This window comes from Theropithecus gelada, chromosome 7b, assembly GCF_003255815.1.
Source record: "Theropithecus gelada isolate Dixy chromosome 7b, Tgel_1.0, whole genome shotgun sequence".
In the NCBI taxonomy this organism is placed as follows: Eukaryota; Metazoa; Chordata; class Mammalia; order Primates; family Cercopithecidae; genus Theropithecus; species Theropithecus gelada.
In genome coordinates, this window is record NC_037675.1 from 82,779,380 (window position 1) to 82,795,169 (window position 15,790).

The 15,790-nt window shown below is 41.5% G+C and overlaps 1 protein-coding gene and 1 pseudogene across 1 annotated transcript in view; one reads left to right on the plus strand and one right to left on the minus strand.

The window, feature by feature from the left end:
- STON2 (stonin 2) overlaps positions 1-15,790 on the minus strand; it is a 177,136-nt gene that overhangs the window by 145,252 nt on the left and 16,094 nt on the right. The gene's annotated exons all lie outside the window — the stretch shown is intronic.
- On the plus strand, positions 7,940-8,205 carry LOC112628570 (annotated as a pseudogene).

Genomic DNA, 15,790 nt, shown 5'->3' on the forward strand with positions numbered 1-15,790 from the left:
GAACTCATTTTACTCAAAGTTAGTGGAGTTTCTTGAATCTGTTTGTCAGTTTTTTCATTAAATTTGGAAAAATTGAGTCAGTATTTCTCCAAATGTGTTTTTCTGCCCCTTTTCCCTCTCTTCTGCTAGTCTGCCCTTGCGTTCACTGACTCTTTCTCTTCTCACCTCCATTCACCCATAAGCTTATCCTGTGAATTTTGTATCTTAGTTATTCAGCTTTTCCATTCTAGAATGTTCTTTTGTAGTTTCTATTTCTCTGCTGCGATGCCTTATATATTCACTCATTGTGACAATATTTTCCTTTAGTTCTTTCAACGTATTTATAATGGCTGCTTTAAAGACTTTGTCTGCTAAATCCAACCTTTGGACCATTTGGGATTAGTTACTACTGACTTTTTTGGTTTGTTGTTTTTTTTGTTGTTATTGTTGTTGTTGTTTTATTTTTGCTTGACTATGGGTAATACTTTCCTAAGGTTTTTTGTTTGTTTGGCTTTTTTTTTTTTTTTTTTTTGCTTTCTTTCGTTTTTCTGCACACCTAATAATTGTTGGTGATACACCAAAGACCTTCTGGATTTGACTTTCCTCTGCAGAGTACTGATTTTTGTTCCAGCAGGCAGTTTGACCAAGAGCTGCTCACCTAGAGCTTGTATAAAGCTTCGTCTTCTACTTCATTGGATTAATTTGTTTCCCAAGGCCCTCTAATTGCTGTAGGACTCAATTTCTAAACTCTGTCTCCCCTGCAGATCTTGACAGGGTATGATGGTTAATATTGAGTGTCCACTTGATTGGACTGAAGGATGCAAAGTATTGTTCCCAGATATGTCTTTGAGGCTGTTGCCAAAGGAGATTAACATTTGAGTCAGTGGACTGGGAGAGGCAGACCTACTCTCAATCTAGGTGGGCACCATCTAATCAGTTGCCAGTGTGGCCAGAATAAAGCAGACAAAAGCAAGTGGAATGACCAGACTTGCTGAGTCTTCTGACCTTCATCTTTCTGACCTTCATCTTTCTCCCATGCTGGATGCTTCCTGCCCTCAAACATCAGACTCTAAGTTCTTCAGCTTTTGGACTCTTGGACTTACACCAGTGCTTTGCCAGGGGCTCCTGGGCCTTTGGCCATGGATTGACGGCTGCACTGTCGGCTTCCCTACTTTTGAGGTTTTGGGACTCAGATTGGATTCCTTCCTCCTCAGCTCGAAGGATTGGATTCCTTCCTCCTCAGCTTGAAGACAGCCTCTTATGGGACTTCACGTTGTGATCAATACTCCTTAATAAACTCCCCTTCATATATAAATCTACCCTATTAATTCCGTCGCTTTAGAGAACCCTGACTAATACACAGGGCTTGGTTCTAGGCTTTGCTAGGGTAAGTTTAAAGTAAATCTTACTCTAGAGCATGGGCTGGCAAACTACAGCCACAGCCTAAGTCTGGCCCTCTGCCTTTTTTGGTAAATAAAGTTGTATTATTAGTATATTTACCAGCTACGCTCATTAGTTTACATATGGTCTATGGTTGCTTTTGATCTACAATAGCAGAGTTGAGTAGCTGTGACAGATACTGTATGGCTCGCAGGGACTAAAATAATTACTCGTCCATAATAACTACTGGCCCTTTATAGAAAAAAATGTACAGACCCTCCTTGAGAACATGGTCCTTATCCCTAAGACACAGGCTTTCTATATCTTGGTTGGATGCTTGAGATGTTAATAAGACATTAATGAGCTCTTTCCACTGTAGCTGGGCTGGACCACCAATGTCCCCCACTACTGCCTGATGTCCAGTATCTTTGTCCCATTCTCAATCCTCCAGCAGCCACTCTATTAAGCTCTGTATGGTTTCAGTATGCACCTATGCACTCTAAACTGGCCAAGGGTTCTCTGGGTACACCCAGACATACTTCTGCTCCTCTCTCCCCATCCCCATGCTCTCTGCTCCCCAACTCTCTGCCCTCTGGTGCTCTGTCCTACAGATTCCAGCTGCTTCAATTGCCCCAAACTCTGATCTCTGTTTTCTTAGCTCAGCAGGACTGCTGTGCTTGGCTTAGACTCCAGCTGACTATGCTGCAGTCAGGAAACTCTTCACTGGAAAAGAGCCAAGGTGAGTGTCGGGCTCACCTCAGGATAGAGAATCTTGTGCTGCCTGTTGACCGAAGCCTGAAAATAGTTGCCTCATAGATGTTGTTGTTTTGTGGTTGTTCGCAGCAGAATGGCTAGTTACCAATTATAACCAGAACTGGAAGTCCTCCTCTGGAACATTACTTTCTGACTCGTGCTCACTTTTAAAAAGAGACTAGTTCAGACATCTAAAATACAGGTCATTTCATACTAATGTCCTGAAAATTAATTAGAAATTTTATAAATCATCTGAGAATAAAAGGAAGGGTTCACTCAGCCATATAGATTAATTCCATTGCTCCAGAGCTGGGAAAATGATTTGTTAGGTTAGCTATGCTATATAATACAAAAACATTACTTGTGCCTAGTTGGTGGTCCAAAAGGGCTTGTTAAATCTTTGGCCATCTTCCCTGTCTACCTGTTTTTCATAGGTATTCAGCTAGGCGGCATCTTTGAAAATCTCCACATCCACTTTTTGGGTTTGAGACTACTGGCAACCCCTGTCCAGGCATCTATTTGGAGTTTATGCAGAAACATCTTCAACTAGATCTTTGGTGTCCACTCCAAACCCACAAGTAAGGCCTCAGTTTTCTCTTAATCAAGGACAAGCAACTAAAGATCAAATCAAAAGCTACAAAGAAAGGAAGAATGGGAAAACCAGACTACATAAATTCTATATATTTCTTTACAGCGTTCTTCTAACGCGAGATATTCAGCTACCTTATTGAGCATCTATCTACCATGCACTCAGAATTGTGCATAGCACAATGACACAAGATAACATCAAGCTTTTATACACTGATATCTGTGTCATAGTGGGCTACAGGAGCCATAGAAGCTGAATCAGAAAGCTGAAATAACCCTGCTGCTTGTTTCATAAGTTGCTAGATCAAAGAGAAGCCTGGAAGGCCCCATTATCCTGTGAGAAAGACTAAATCAGATTAAGGACTTGAACAGTGCTTCTCTTCCCTTTCCTTCTTTCACATTCTTTTCCTCGATAAGGGGCATGAATTCTCATTAAGAAAACCTGAACAGAGTTCACTGAAGAATACACACACACACACACACACACACACACACTTAATTAACAGGTACCTTGATGCTCCTAAAAGAGAAAATGAGTTGAGTGATCCTGGTTGTTTGCTCTTATTATTTCAACTTATGAAAAATTTCATTCTTTCATGTAAATATTTTATTTTTAAAAAACAAAAGGAAACCACCCAATCTTCTTCCAATTTCCATTGGAAACTGGGAAACAGAATGAACACCTCAGCCTCAAATCAAACATGTATGAGAAAGAAGTCCAAAAGGAACAAATGTCACATTGTGACCAGAGTTAGCATCTATCTATGATTCTCCATAAGTGAACTCCCTCTTCTTTTGTTTTATAATCACACACAGCATAATCTCCTAACCCTAGGTGCCTTCCCTTCTCTAAAGTCATATTACTTGTGTGTTTGGGTGTGTGTATATGTGTGTATACATGCATATACATAAACATACACATTTATGTACATACATACATATATGTATATCCCAAGGTTATAATTACAAAATACTCTATTGTGTGATTTTCCTTCAAAATAATCAATCCCGATGGCTCTGCTATCTAACAATTCCATGGTCCCACATTCAGAGTCAAGAATCTAAGTTACACGTGGCTTGAAAAACTGGTTAGGCATTGCCTCTGATCTTTGGTGCATTCCTGAGGCAGTGACCTTGACTGACATCCCCAGGTACCTGAGCAGTGTATTACATTAGTGAATGGCTCTGGTAGGAGGTCAGGCTTTAAGGTTTGCAAAACATTTTCCAGTTCCTTGAACTCTCAGAAGATATTGACTTACTCCATCTTGGTACATTCATCTTGGTTTAACTCTACTTCATATTTTTTCGAAATGAGAATACTAATATTTTACCTGTGTGACAGTGGGGAGCTGATGTGGATAATTTCTTATCTATATTTTACAGCCACATATAAATCAGATGCATTTTACAATTAATCTAATTTCAGAGAAGATAAAATATTTTTTAAGGCTGGGTGCAGTGGCTCATGCCTGTAATCCCAGCACTTTGGAAGGCCAAGGAGGGTGGATCATTGAGGTCAGGATTTTCTGACCAGACTGGCCAACATGGTGAAACCTTGTCTCTACTAAAAATACGAAAATTAGCCAAGGGTGGTGGCATGCACCCATAATTCCAGCTACTCGGAGGCTGAGGCAAGAGAATCACTTGAACCCAGGAGGTGGAGGTTGCAGTGAGCCGAGATTGCGGTGCTGCACTCTAGCCTGGGCGACAGAGTGAGACTTCATCTCAAAAAATATATATATATAGATACACACACACACACATACACACACATATTTCTTACAATCAATGAAATTGTCTTATTTTTTACCAGTTACCAAAAAGTACAATTAGTATATAGTTCCAGAATGGAAAGAACTTCATGGGTTATTTCAATTCATTTTTACAGTAACCCTGAGATAAGTAAAGAAAATATTTCTCTCACTTGATAAAGTAACTGGCTCAGAGAGGTTCTGTGACTAGATCAAGGTCACATAGCTAACCATCTCCCAGAACTGGGACAGAATTACAGACCTCCTGACTCTATCAATTCTGCACTCCTACCACAACAGCACATTCTGCCTTCCAGAAATGAGGTATAACTGACAGTGTTCACTGCATCATCAGCATCCATTTCTTCTCATCATCCTGGTTTAAGCCAATCACTATAATTCCTATTCCTGCTTTCCTGTCTTCACCTAGAGGTGGAACTTCACCAAGTTCTAGCTAGTTAGACATAAATGGAGATACGGTGAGAAATATAGTTCTAAAAAGTATTTTTTGTCTTGGTTTTGTTTTGCTGTCCCAATGAAGGAGACAGATGTAGTTCATGCAGCTCTGATCCTTCTCATGTTCTCTTTTTTCCCAACTTGAATATGGTCTTAATAGCTGGAGTTACAATAATCATAGGAAGGACAGGCTAAGAGAATGACAGTTATTGGTCCTGATGTCACTAAGCCACTGAACTGATATCAACAATCATTTGTTTCGCTCTTTTTTATGTGAAAAATTATATTTTTGCTTAAGCTATTAGAATTAGACTTTCCGATGCATGCAGATGAATGTAACTCTAACCAAAAAAAAAAAAAAAAAGAGATCAATGTGGTAGGCAGAATCCTAAAATGACCCCATTATATCTGAGCCCTGGTATTACTCTTGTGGTTATGCTATATTGCATGGCAAAACAGATTTTACAGATGTAATTAAGGTTACTACTTAATTGACCTTAAGACCGGGAGATGATCCAGGTGAGCCAAATCTAATTAATGAGCTCTTTAAATGGGGGCTTCAGTCCCACAACCACAAGGAACTGAACTCTGCCAACAATAGGCCATAGCCTGAAGGGGACCCTGAGTTCCAGTGAGACCACCACTGGCCAACCCTTGATTTCTGCCCGTGGTACCCTAAGCAGGGAACCCATTCAGACTGTGCCAGACTTCTGACCTAACAAACAGTGAGGTTTCAACACATATTTTGTGGTCCTGTGATAAACACTTACAGAAAACCAATATATAAACCAAGAAAATCTCTGATTGTCAACGAGATTGTAAAAGAAAAAGGGAGTATAACAGTAAAAAATGGGAGAACATACTCCAGAGTTTAAAATCTTGGGAGTCTAGGCAAAGCCTTCTTTAAATAATTTCCCAGTATGGGTAAGGGACTAACTTCAATTAAAATCAACCATTATCCATAATAGAGAATAAACAAAGGCAATGCAAAACAGCAGAAAATACAAAATTACACGTCACACTTTGAAACATACTACTTGGGTATTCTCTCTCCAGGTTTAATTTCTTTTTTCCTGCCTTGTTTATTTAGACCACTGCAAAATTAGGTTGCCTTTTCAGAGACATGGGGCAAGGCTGGAAAAGTGATCATTTTTAGTGGAGAAAGTTAAGGAAAATTTTGGGGTATGCTCCCTGTCTACATCAAGAGGCCTCTGCATCAGGAGGCAATTCAACCAGTTTTCCGGAGCAGGAGTGATCATTACACACCAGTGATTCTTCTTAACTGTGAGGGATGTTAACATTTTAGAATGTTTTGAAGGCGGGATGAGGGGAGAGTGAGGAAAAAAGGAAGGAAAGAAAAAGTAGACTCGATTGTGGCATCTTCTCTCACACTCTTTCCTTAAATAGGATATTTATTCATTCATCCAACAAGTGGTTATTAAATACCAGCTAGATGTTCAGGGTACAAAAGTAAATGAGGGCCAGGTGCAGTGGCTCATGCCTGTAATCCCAGCAATCTGGGAGGCCAAGGCAGGTGGATCATCTGAGGTCAGGAGTTCGAGACCAGCCTAACCAACATGGTGAAACCCTGCCTCTACTAAAAATACAAAAATTAGCTAGGTGTGGTGGCACATGCCTGTAATCCCAGTTACTCCAGAGGGTGAGGCAGGAGAATCGCTTGAGTTGGGAGGCAGAGGTTGCAGTGAGCCGAGATCACACCAATGCACTCCAGCCTGGCAAGGTTTTGCAAAAGGAGCGAAACTCCGCCTCAAAAAAACAAAAAAAAAGAAGTAAATGAAATAGACATAGACCGTGCCTTCAAGGGGCTTACATCATGAGGGAAAAGGAAGTAGGAAACAAGTCAACCAAAAACAAAAGACCTACAAATAAATAGAATGAAGACAACGAATAACAAGGAATCTTATACATAGAGTGACAGAAGATGTCTCTGAAGAGGTGACACTTAACTATCATCTCAAAGATAAGAAGAAGCCAACCACCATGGGATGAAAAGTGAAGAGGATTCAAGGTAAAGGGAACCAAAGACACAAAGAGTCTGAGATGAGACAAACAAATAAACAAACCCAGAAAAAACTTGACCTGGGAATACAGTAGGCAAGAGGCATGAGAGGTTGTAAAGGTCATGAGTTTTTAGAACTACGAGGTCTTGTGATTCAGATGAAGATGTTTACCTTTTATTCCAAGCATGATGAGAAGTCACTGAAGAAGTGTAAAGAGGAGCAACAAAATTTGCTTTGCCTTTTTCGAAACTCAGCAAAGAAGAGGATGGAAAGGGAAAGACTGGAATTAAAGCGAACAATCAGGAGGCTGTCAAAACAGTTGAGAGAAGAGCTGATGGTGGCCTGAAACAACCTAGGTGTCCTATGATGAACGGGATGGATAAGCAAAATGTAGTATATACATGCAGTGGAACATTATTCAGCCTTAAAAAGAAAGCACGTTTTGATATATGCTACAACATGAATGAACCTTGAGGACATCATGCTAAGTGAAATAAGCCAGTTACAAAATGACAAATACTATACGATTCCACTTATATGAAGTACTTAGAAGAGTCACATTAACAGAATAGAAAGTAGAATGGTGGTTGCCAGGGGCCCGGGGAGGCAGAGGAGTTAGTGTTTAACAGGTACGAAGATTCAGTTTTGCAAGATAAAAAGAGTTCTGGAGATGGATGTGGCAATAGTTGCACAACGATGTGAAAGGACATAATGCCACTGAACTCTACTCTTAAAAATGGTTAAGGTGGTCCATTTTATAGTTGTAATTTAACAGAAATTTAAAAATTAAAAAAAAATTAAATGACCATGCAAGCTGAAACTATGTAAAGTAGTCTTCACAAAGGGGAAAATATGATTGTTTTGTGACCTTTAAAACTTTCTGTCAAACATTAAAAGCTTTCTTCTTAGATGCACCACGGCTTCGGCAGCGATGGCTGCTCCAGCCGGGCGATGCTAGCACCTCCCCAGGAGACCGCTGCAGTCGGCTAGCCCCCTTCTCCATGGGTAACCATGTGTGACCAAAAGGCCGTGATCAAAAATGCGGACATATCGGAAGAGATGCAACAGAACTCGGTGGAGTGTGCTACTCAGGTGCTGGGGAAATACAACAAAGAGAAGAACATTGTGGCTGATATCAAGAAGGAATGTAACAAGATGTACAACCCCACACGACATTGCATCGCGGGGAGGAACTTCCGTAGTTACCCGACACATGAAACCAAACACTTCATTTCTACCTGGGCAAAGTGGCCATTCTTCTGTTTAAATCTGGTTAAAAGCATGGACTGTGCCACCCACCAGTGGTCTATCCAAAAACAAGGACTGCAGCCTAAATTCCAAATACCAGAGACTGAAATTTTCAGCCTTGCTAAGGGAACATCTCGATGTTTGAACCTTTATTGTGTTTTGTACAGGGCATTCTCTGTACTAATTTGTTGTGGTTATAAAACAATTAGCAAAATCGCCTACATTTGTATTTATTTTCTATTCCATACTCCGCCTCACATTGTTTTCTCTCAAAATCCATTCCTTTAAAAAATAAATCTGTTGGCCGGGTGTGATGGCTCACGCCTGTAATCTCAGCACTTTGGAAGCTGAGGCGGGCAGATCAAGTGGTCAGGTGTTCGGGACCAGCCTGACCAACATGGTAAAACCTCATCTCTATTAAAAACACAAAGAAATTAGCCCGGCGTGGTGGCATTCATCTGTAATCCCAGCTACTTGGGAGGCTGATGCAGGAGAAGTGCTTGAACCCAGGAGGTGGAGGTTGCAGCGAGCAGAGATCACGCATTGCACTTCAGCCTGGGCGACAAGAGGGACTCCATTTCAAAAAATAAATTAATAAATAAACAAATCTGTTGCACATGTGAAAAAAAGGCTTTCTTACTGTTGTAATTTAAAACATTAGCAACATTTAATCAAACATTAAAAGCTTTCTTACTGTTGTAATTTAAACTATTAGCAACACTGAGAATGAAGTGGTTTATTTCTGTATAAAGAAAAAAAAAGATGATGGTGGCCAGAGTCTGGATGAAACAATGGAGACAAAGAGAAAGACATGTCATCTGAGATATATTTTAGAAGCAGGGTCTTCAGGACTTACTGATGAATGTCACATGGGAGGGAGGGCAAGGAATTCTGGTGGAGAACAGGGTAGGTGATAGTGCCATTGACCAGGGTAGAGAGAAAGAGTTAGGATTTGGGAGTAAAGTAAGCATTTCTTTTTAAATACAATACATTTGGGATGCTTATTAGACATCCAAGAGAGATGTCAACTAGGTGTATGGACTTTTGAGTTTGAAGCTTGAGGCTCGAGACACAAGTTAGGACATGATCGTCAGACAGAATGGATCCAGTTATCCAGGGAGAATCTGTAGCAAAAGAAAAGAAGTGGCCAATGCTCTCACATGCCGGAGCAATGTGGATGCTCACGCTTAGAAAGCTCCATCCAAGCTTTAGAACCCTGTGATTCCAAATGGACAGAAAAGATGGTGGAGTCCCAGACAGGGAGTGCTGCTGTGCCCTGCTTTTCAATACAAGGGCATGCATGAGTTAGAGATCCTGGACCAAGCAGCCCACTCTCTATCTGGCCACTTGGAAACAGAAAAGTTTGAAATGAGGCTTTTCTCCATGAGATTCCTTAAATACTAGATGTGAAAAAAAAATGAAGATGTTGCCAAAGAACTCAGTAAATACAAGAACAAATATCCTCCATGATAACTCTGCCATTAGGGGAGGAGAAGGTGCCAGGAATGATATAACAAGAGCAGGAATTTCCTGACACCGCAGGCCATTTAATATTGATTAAAAGAGTAATTATTAAATGAGATAATAATTATAAATGAGATAATGTAAATTATTGAGATAATGAGATTATTACCTCATTTAATAATGTGAGTGAGAATGCCTGGTGGACTGATGTGGGTGAGGATGCTTGCTGGGCTGCAGAGTGTTATTTAAAAGGTAAGATCTGCTCATTGTTGCCCATCAAGTGGCAGAATGTGGAAAGGGGCTAAGGGCCCTGGGAACAAAGTCAGGTGCTTTGGAGACTCTCCTAGGATCACCAATCCTTCTTCTCCATAGCTGGTTGGGGACACAAAGGCACAGAGAAAGGAAGCAGCTGGAGTGGCTCTCGCTTTGCTGACAATGATGCCCATGACCTGTCTCCTACCACCCCTGCCCTGGACCCAAGCACTGTTCATGATAGTCTACTTTTGCCATCCTATAGATGAGGTACACATTACCTGCTTTGTTCCTCTTATCAACCTTATGAGGTAGGTACTATTAATAACACCAGCATTTCAGAGATGACAAAAGGTGAGGTCAGAGAGGTTAAGTATCGTGCTCCAGGTCAGAGTAGTAAAGAGTAGTCTGGGATTCTAACTAAAATCGTTCTGATGTCTGAGACTGTTCACAGACAATTCACTGACTCATTCATTCAATCAACCAAGACGAATTTAGAACCCCCAATGTGCCAAGCCCTGATCCTCTGCTAGATGTTAGGGATAAAAAAACAATCCAGATTCCAGAAAGGCCAATTAGCCAACGATCACATATTCACAAAGGACTTTAAGTATTACACCAAAAGGACTGATACGAGATGTGCCTCCTACAACCTTAAATTCATGTCCCAATATCAAGTTATTCTGCATTCACAGTTCAATAAATATCTTTTGTAACCAGGCACGGTGGCTCACGCCTGTAATCCCAGCACTTTGGGAGGCCAAGGCAGGTGGATCATGAGGTCAAGAGACCAACACCATCCTGGCCAACATGGTGAAACCCCGTCTCTACTAAAAATACACAAATTAGCTGGGTGTGGTGGTGTGCACCTGTAGTCCCAGCTACTCGGGAGGCTGAGGCAGGAGAATTGCTTGAACCCGGGAGGCGGAGGTGGCAGTAAGCCAAGATTGCACCACTGCACTCCAGCCTGGCAACAGAGTGAGACTCCATCTCAAAAAAAAAAAAAAATTATACTGTAATGCCTATAGCTGCCTTGCACATAGCAGAATTATATTAATTGTGGGTTTCTATGTATATGGTTATAAATTTAAGGTTTTAATTTGGTCAAATCAGAGAAGAAAATATATCCAAAAAAAAACATAATGCTTTTCTAATCCTGTCTTGGAGCTTCTTCAGTTTTTAATATTCTGGGAACTCAGAAAAAGCAAGGAACATAGGTCTCTTCTCCACCACCTCTAAGAGGCCCTGAGCTTGCATGACAGCATAGGATACTAAGGAGCATGATAAAAGGTCAGGGGCAGGGTGTGGGGAGCCCAGGGCGGCTTCCTGGAAGAGGTTGTATCTAACCTGAGTCATAGGAGGATGCCTAGCATACCCTTCAGAGCACAAGCTCTTCAGGCAGTAGGCCAAGTCCCCCATTGCTAACTCTAGTCATGGAACATCTGTCTCTGAAATGCTCTAAGCCTGAGTTTCATCTAGTGTTATCTACCTCAGAGATTCTGTAAGATGCTGCAGGTAAACCTTTTCATGAATAATAAGCGCTCAGTCAGTGCTATCTATTACCATCGTTATTTCTACCCATAAAGGTTGGGAGGAGTTAGCCTAGTCAAGAGAGAGAACAAGAACTTGCTGATTTCATTCCTGTGGTCATGGCATTCAGGAAGTGAAAGTGCAAAGGAGGAGGAGACCTTAGAAATTTGGGGAAAAAAGGGAAGCAGTGGTGTGAGCTTCAGCCTGAGACAGGAAAGAGCCTAGCTGGCTCAATGGGAGACATCGGTTGGCCTGGAAATGAGCAGTGAGAGAAGGTACCGGAGGGAGGCAGGGTCACCAGAGTGGACAACTTCAGGGCCCATTCCCATGGTCATCTATGTGAGCCATGCTCACGAAGAGTGTGTACCACACAGCCTGTGCAGTGGAAGGTGGCAACCTGCCTGTCTGGGTGCTACACAGGCCCCTGAACAGAGGACACTGCTGCTATATCAGCCAAGGTGTCCTACTGCTGGTGTGGCCAAGTCATCTGGGCCATTTCAGTCAACAGGAGGCAGCACTGTGACCAGAGCTATGACCAACCTCTTTGGACCATAGGAAAACCATATCCAAGGGAGTCCAGTTGTGACATGAGAGTGGTTTTATCCTAATTTATCAGTATAGCTGCAGGCACACAAAACCTTTATGTTCAGAGCTCCTGCCAATACTCTCTATACCAAGAATAACAAGGATTAGAGGAAAACAGAGCTCCAGGCCACAAATCTCAGGCTTGGTGGGTAGCTCTACAATGAAGTCAGCTCTATACAGATTTGTCTAGAAAAACACAGGGTTTTATTCCCCCAGGTAGATGACACAGAGGAAAAACTATTTCCCCCTTCCTCTTTTGTAAAACTCAAACTTTCCTTCCGGGTTGAACTGCCAACTCCCCTCAACTTGTTCCTGTCACTCAAGCCTTTGGCATCCCAGAAGGACTCAGTGACACTCCATCCCTTGCATGCTTACACTTCCAAGCACTGTGTTGCACAACTCCAGGAGGTGCCATTCACACACGATGCAATATAAACCAGGTTCTCTTATCTGACGCTGCCCCTAGAGCTCCCATGTCCTGCAACAGCGCAGGCCCTCCCACATCACCATCCACACTGTAGAAAAGCAAAGAAATGTTGAATGTTCAGGAGAAAATCTTGACTGGGCAAAAAGATGAAAGTAGAGAAAACACCTATAGCCATAGGAATCCTTGGGCTTGTTCTTTACTCAATAGAATACAAGAAACAACAGTGATAGGAAATAGCAATTAAGCTTGGGCGATAGAATAGTACTGCCATGGTAGCTGAGGTAAGGGCAGAGAAGACCTCAACACATACTCTAAGGAAACTAAGAGTGGTCCCTTAAACTGTGCAATTAATTGGGGACAGGTTAGGAAATAAGTTTTTGGGATATGTTGAGACGCAAAGACTGTGAAAATGTAGATTTGGTGCCTAGAGAAAAATCACAGGTAAAAAGTTAGATTTTAGAGTCATCCAAGAAAAAACAATGTATGAAGCCAAGGGAATGAATAGGTTATCAATAGGGGAAGTAAAAAGATCTAAGAAGATGACTGACTCTTGGAGCATGCCTACATAAGGGAGCAGGGCTGGGATCAGGGAAGTTAGACTCTCAGGTGACAGAGCCAGGCAGAGAGAGAGAGAAGAAAACCAGAGGACTCCAGGCCATGATCGCAAGAGGGAATTTTGAAAAAGAAGTTTTCTCTAGTGTCAAATGCTGAGGAGAGACATAAAGGGCCTTGGTGGTCACTGATGACTTGAGAAAGCTTGCAGAGTTTAGCTTATGGAGGGATGGACCGTGCCCTTCCTGGCAGCATTTCTAGTGCTCAGTGCCATTACACAGAAGAAAAGTGTATTAGTCTGTTTTCATATAAAGACATACCCAAGACTGGGCAATTTACAAAAGAAAAAGGTTTAATTGGACTTACAGTTCCACGTGGCTGGGGAAGCCTCACAATCATCACAGAAGGGAAGGAGGAGCAAGTCACATCTTACATGGATGGCAGCAGGCAAAGACAGAGAGCTTGTGCAGGGGAAACTCCTCTTTATAAAACTATCAGATCTCGTGAGACTTATTCCCTGTCATGAGAACAGCACAGGAAAGACTTGTCCCCATGATTCAATTACCTCCCACCGAGTCCCTCTTATAACACGTGGGAATTCAAGATGAGATTTGGGTGGGGACACAGTCAAACCATATCAGAAAGTGACAAGCATTTGTGGAATGAAGTAGAACAGTTAAACTGGAAGCTTGATTGTAAGGAGTTAATAATAAACCCAGATTACAGTTCAAAGCTTAATGACTCTTAATACAGCTTTGTAAAAAAAGGCAAAAAGTTACCAGCATATACACTGTTAATCCTGATTATGTGCTTCCCTGGAGGAAGTACTTTTCTGTTTACCTGGCACAGATTGAAGCTCGCCTCAGGTAAGGGGCAAGAGGCTAGTTCCTGGGATCTTCTCTACCACAAATTCTCTGAATGACCACAGCAACACTGTAAAATCTTTCTGCTTTTGTTTCCACAAAATTTATTAATTTGGGACTGATATAAAGTTATTTACAAAGACCTTAAAATATTTGGAAGATAGGAAATACACTTATGTAGTCTCAAGCCCTACGTTGTTCTCACACATTTCCAATAAAACAAAATACCTGGCAGGTAAACACCACTTCCATAGAAACTTTTTATCATGCCTTCTCACCCTTTTTAGCAAGATTAAAACTGGGTCTGAGATTTTGATTCCCTAGAAAAAAGTTTCAGACCAAGAAAATACCTCTTAAAATCAAAATAAAACCTTTCTAAGCTCTACAAATTTAAAAAAAAAAAAAAAAAAAAAAACTCTAAACTTAAATTTGTTTACTATACTAGGATTAACACTGTATCATTCTCATATTTTATTTTAAAGAGAGACTATTAATAACTATAACTAATATCCTGTGAGTGCTTACTCTATACAGTACTGTGTTGAGGCTTACAAATGCATTATCTTGTCCCATCTTTACAACAACGTCCTGATAAAAGCTGTTATTATTAATGACTCTTTTCCAGTTAAGGAAACTAAGGCTTGGCCTGGCCAATTTTCTCAAGGTCACACAAACAGTAAGTGGCAAAGCTAGGATTTAAACCCAGAATGTATCACAAATATTGGTAAGGATCCATTTTCACAGCTGTACCACTGACATAAAAGTTATATATATATATATGTATTTGATTTCTTAAAGAGGGATTTTTAAAAAGAGGAAATTATGGAACAGATAGCCTGCATAGGAACAAGTTTACAGGTTCCAAATGATGGAACTTTTTCTACTAATGCATCCATCTGCCCAATTCCCCTAAATGAGGGTGGCCAACACCACTCACTTGCACAGACAAGGACAGCAGATGCATGGCTGAGGCCTTGAACTTCCAGGCAAGCTCCACTGCATACAAGCTCTAAAGACCACCTGATGCATGTTCTTCCCTCTTCCACCTCCACTGGCCCATGATTCTCTAGGGAAATACTAGCAGGTGTGAACATGTCTCAGGACAGATTCCTTAGGAGGCAGAGCCTGAGGCCAAGCTTCTACGCTAGTGTTTTACAGCAATCCCAGGGAAGCCCAAGTAAGAGAAGAGAAGAGAGGTAGGGAAAGCAAACATAAGATGGAATGGGCCTAAACTGGCCATGGCTTCACAAGAATCAGCTTGTTGCTGAGTCAGAGAGGCTGTTGGGAACTATGGTACCTCAAAACCTTCCACTGGAGGGGCCGGTGCTAGGACAGGAAATGTACCTGCCGGCTCCCATCTCTCTTATTCCCCTTTGGTCAGAGTTCACACCGTGCTGGCTCAACTCCCCACATTTTGGGGGTGCATCTTCTAGCTCCTTTAGCAGCACATGAGAAATCCAGATTCCACATCCTTCAATGTAGTACTTCATGAGTTCCGAAGTAGTGAAAGGACCTGCAGTAGTAGCCTCGGATGGCAGAATGATTCAGTCCAGTGGCCCCCAGATAGGCAGGGTTAAGAGGGTTTGAGATGTGCCTAAGAGGTAGCCAAGACGGTAAGTTAAAATCTGGATAAGAATCAATGCTGGTATGCAATGCCATATGCGTAGAATATAAAGAGATGATCTAATAGGTCTTGTTGGACTCTGGGTTATTTATGCTCGTGGAGCTTCTGCAGGTGTTTAGAAGTCTGTCACAGAACATCACCCATTCATTCATTCATTCAATAAGCATTTATTCAGCATCTCCTATTGCTAGGGATGTTCTTGTGAAATTCTAAGAACAGAGAGAGGACTAAGATCCAGCCCCTGCCTTGGAGAGAGAGACAGACAAATAAATAATCACAGTACGGTATAATCAGGGCAACTTCAGGAGAATGTAGCT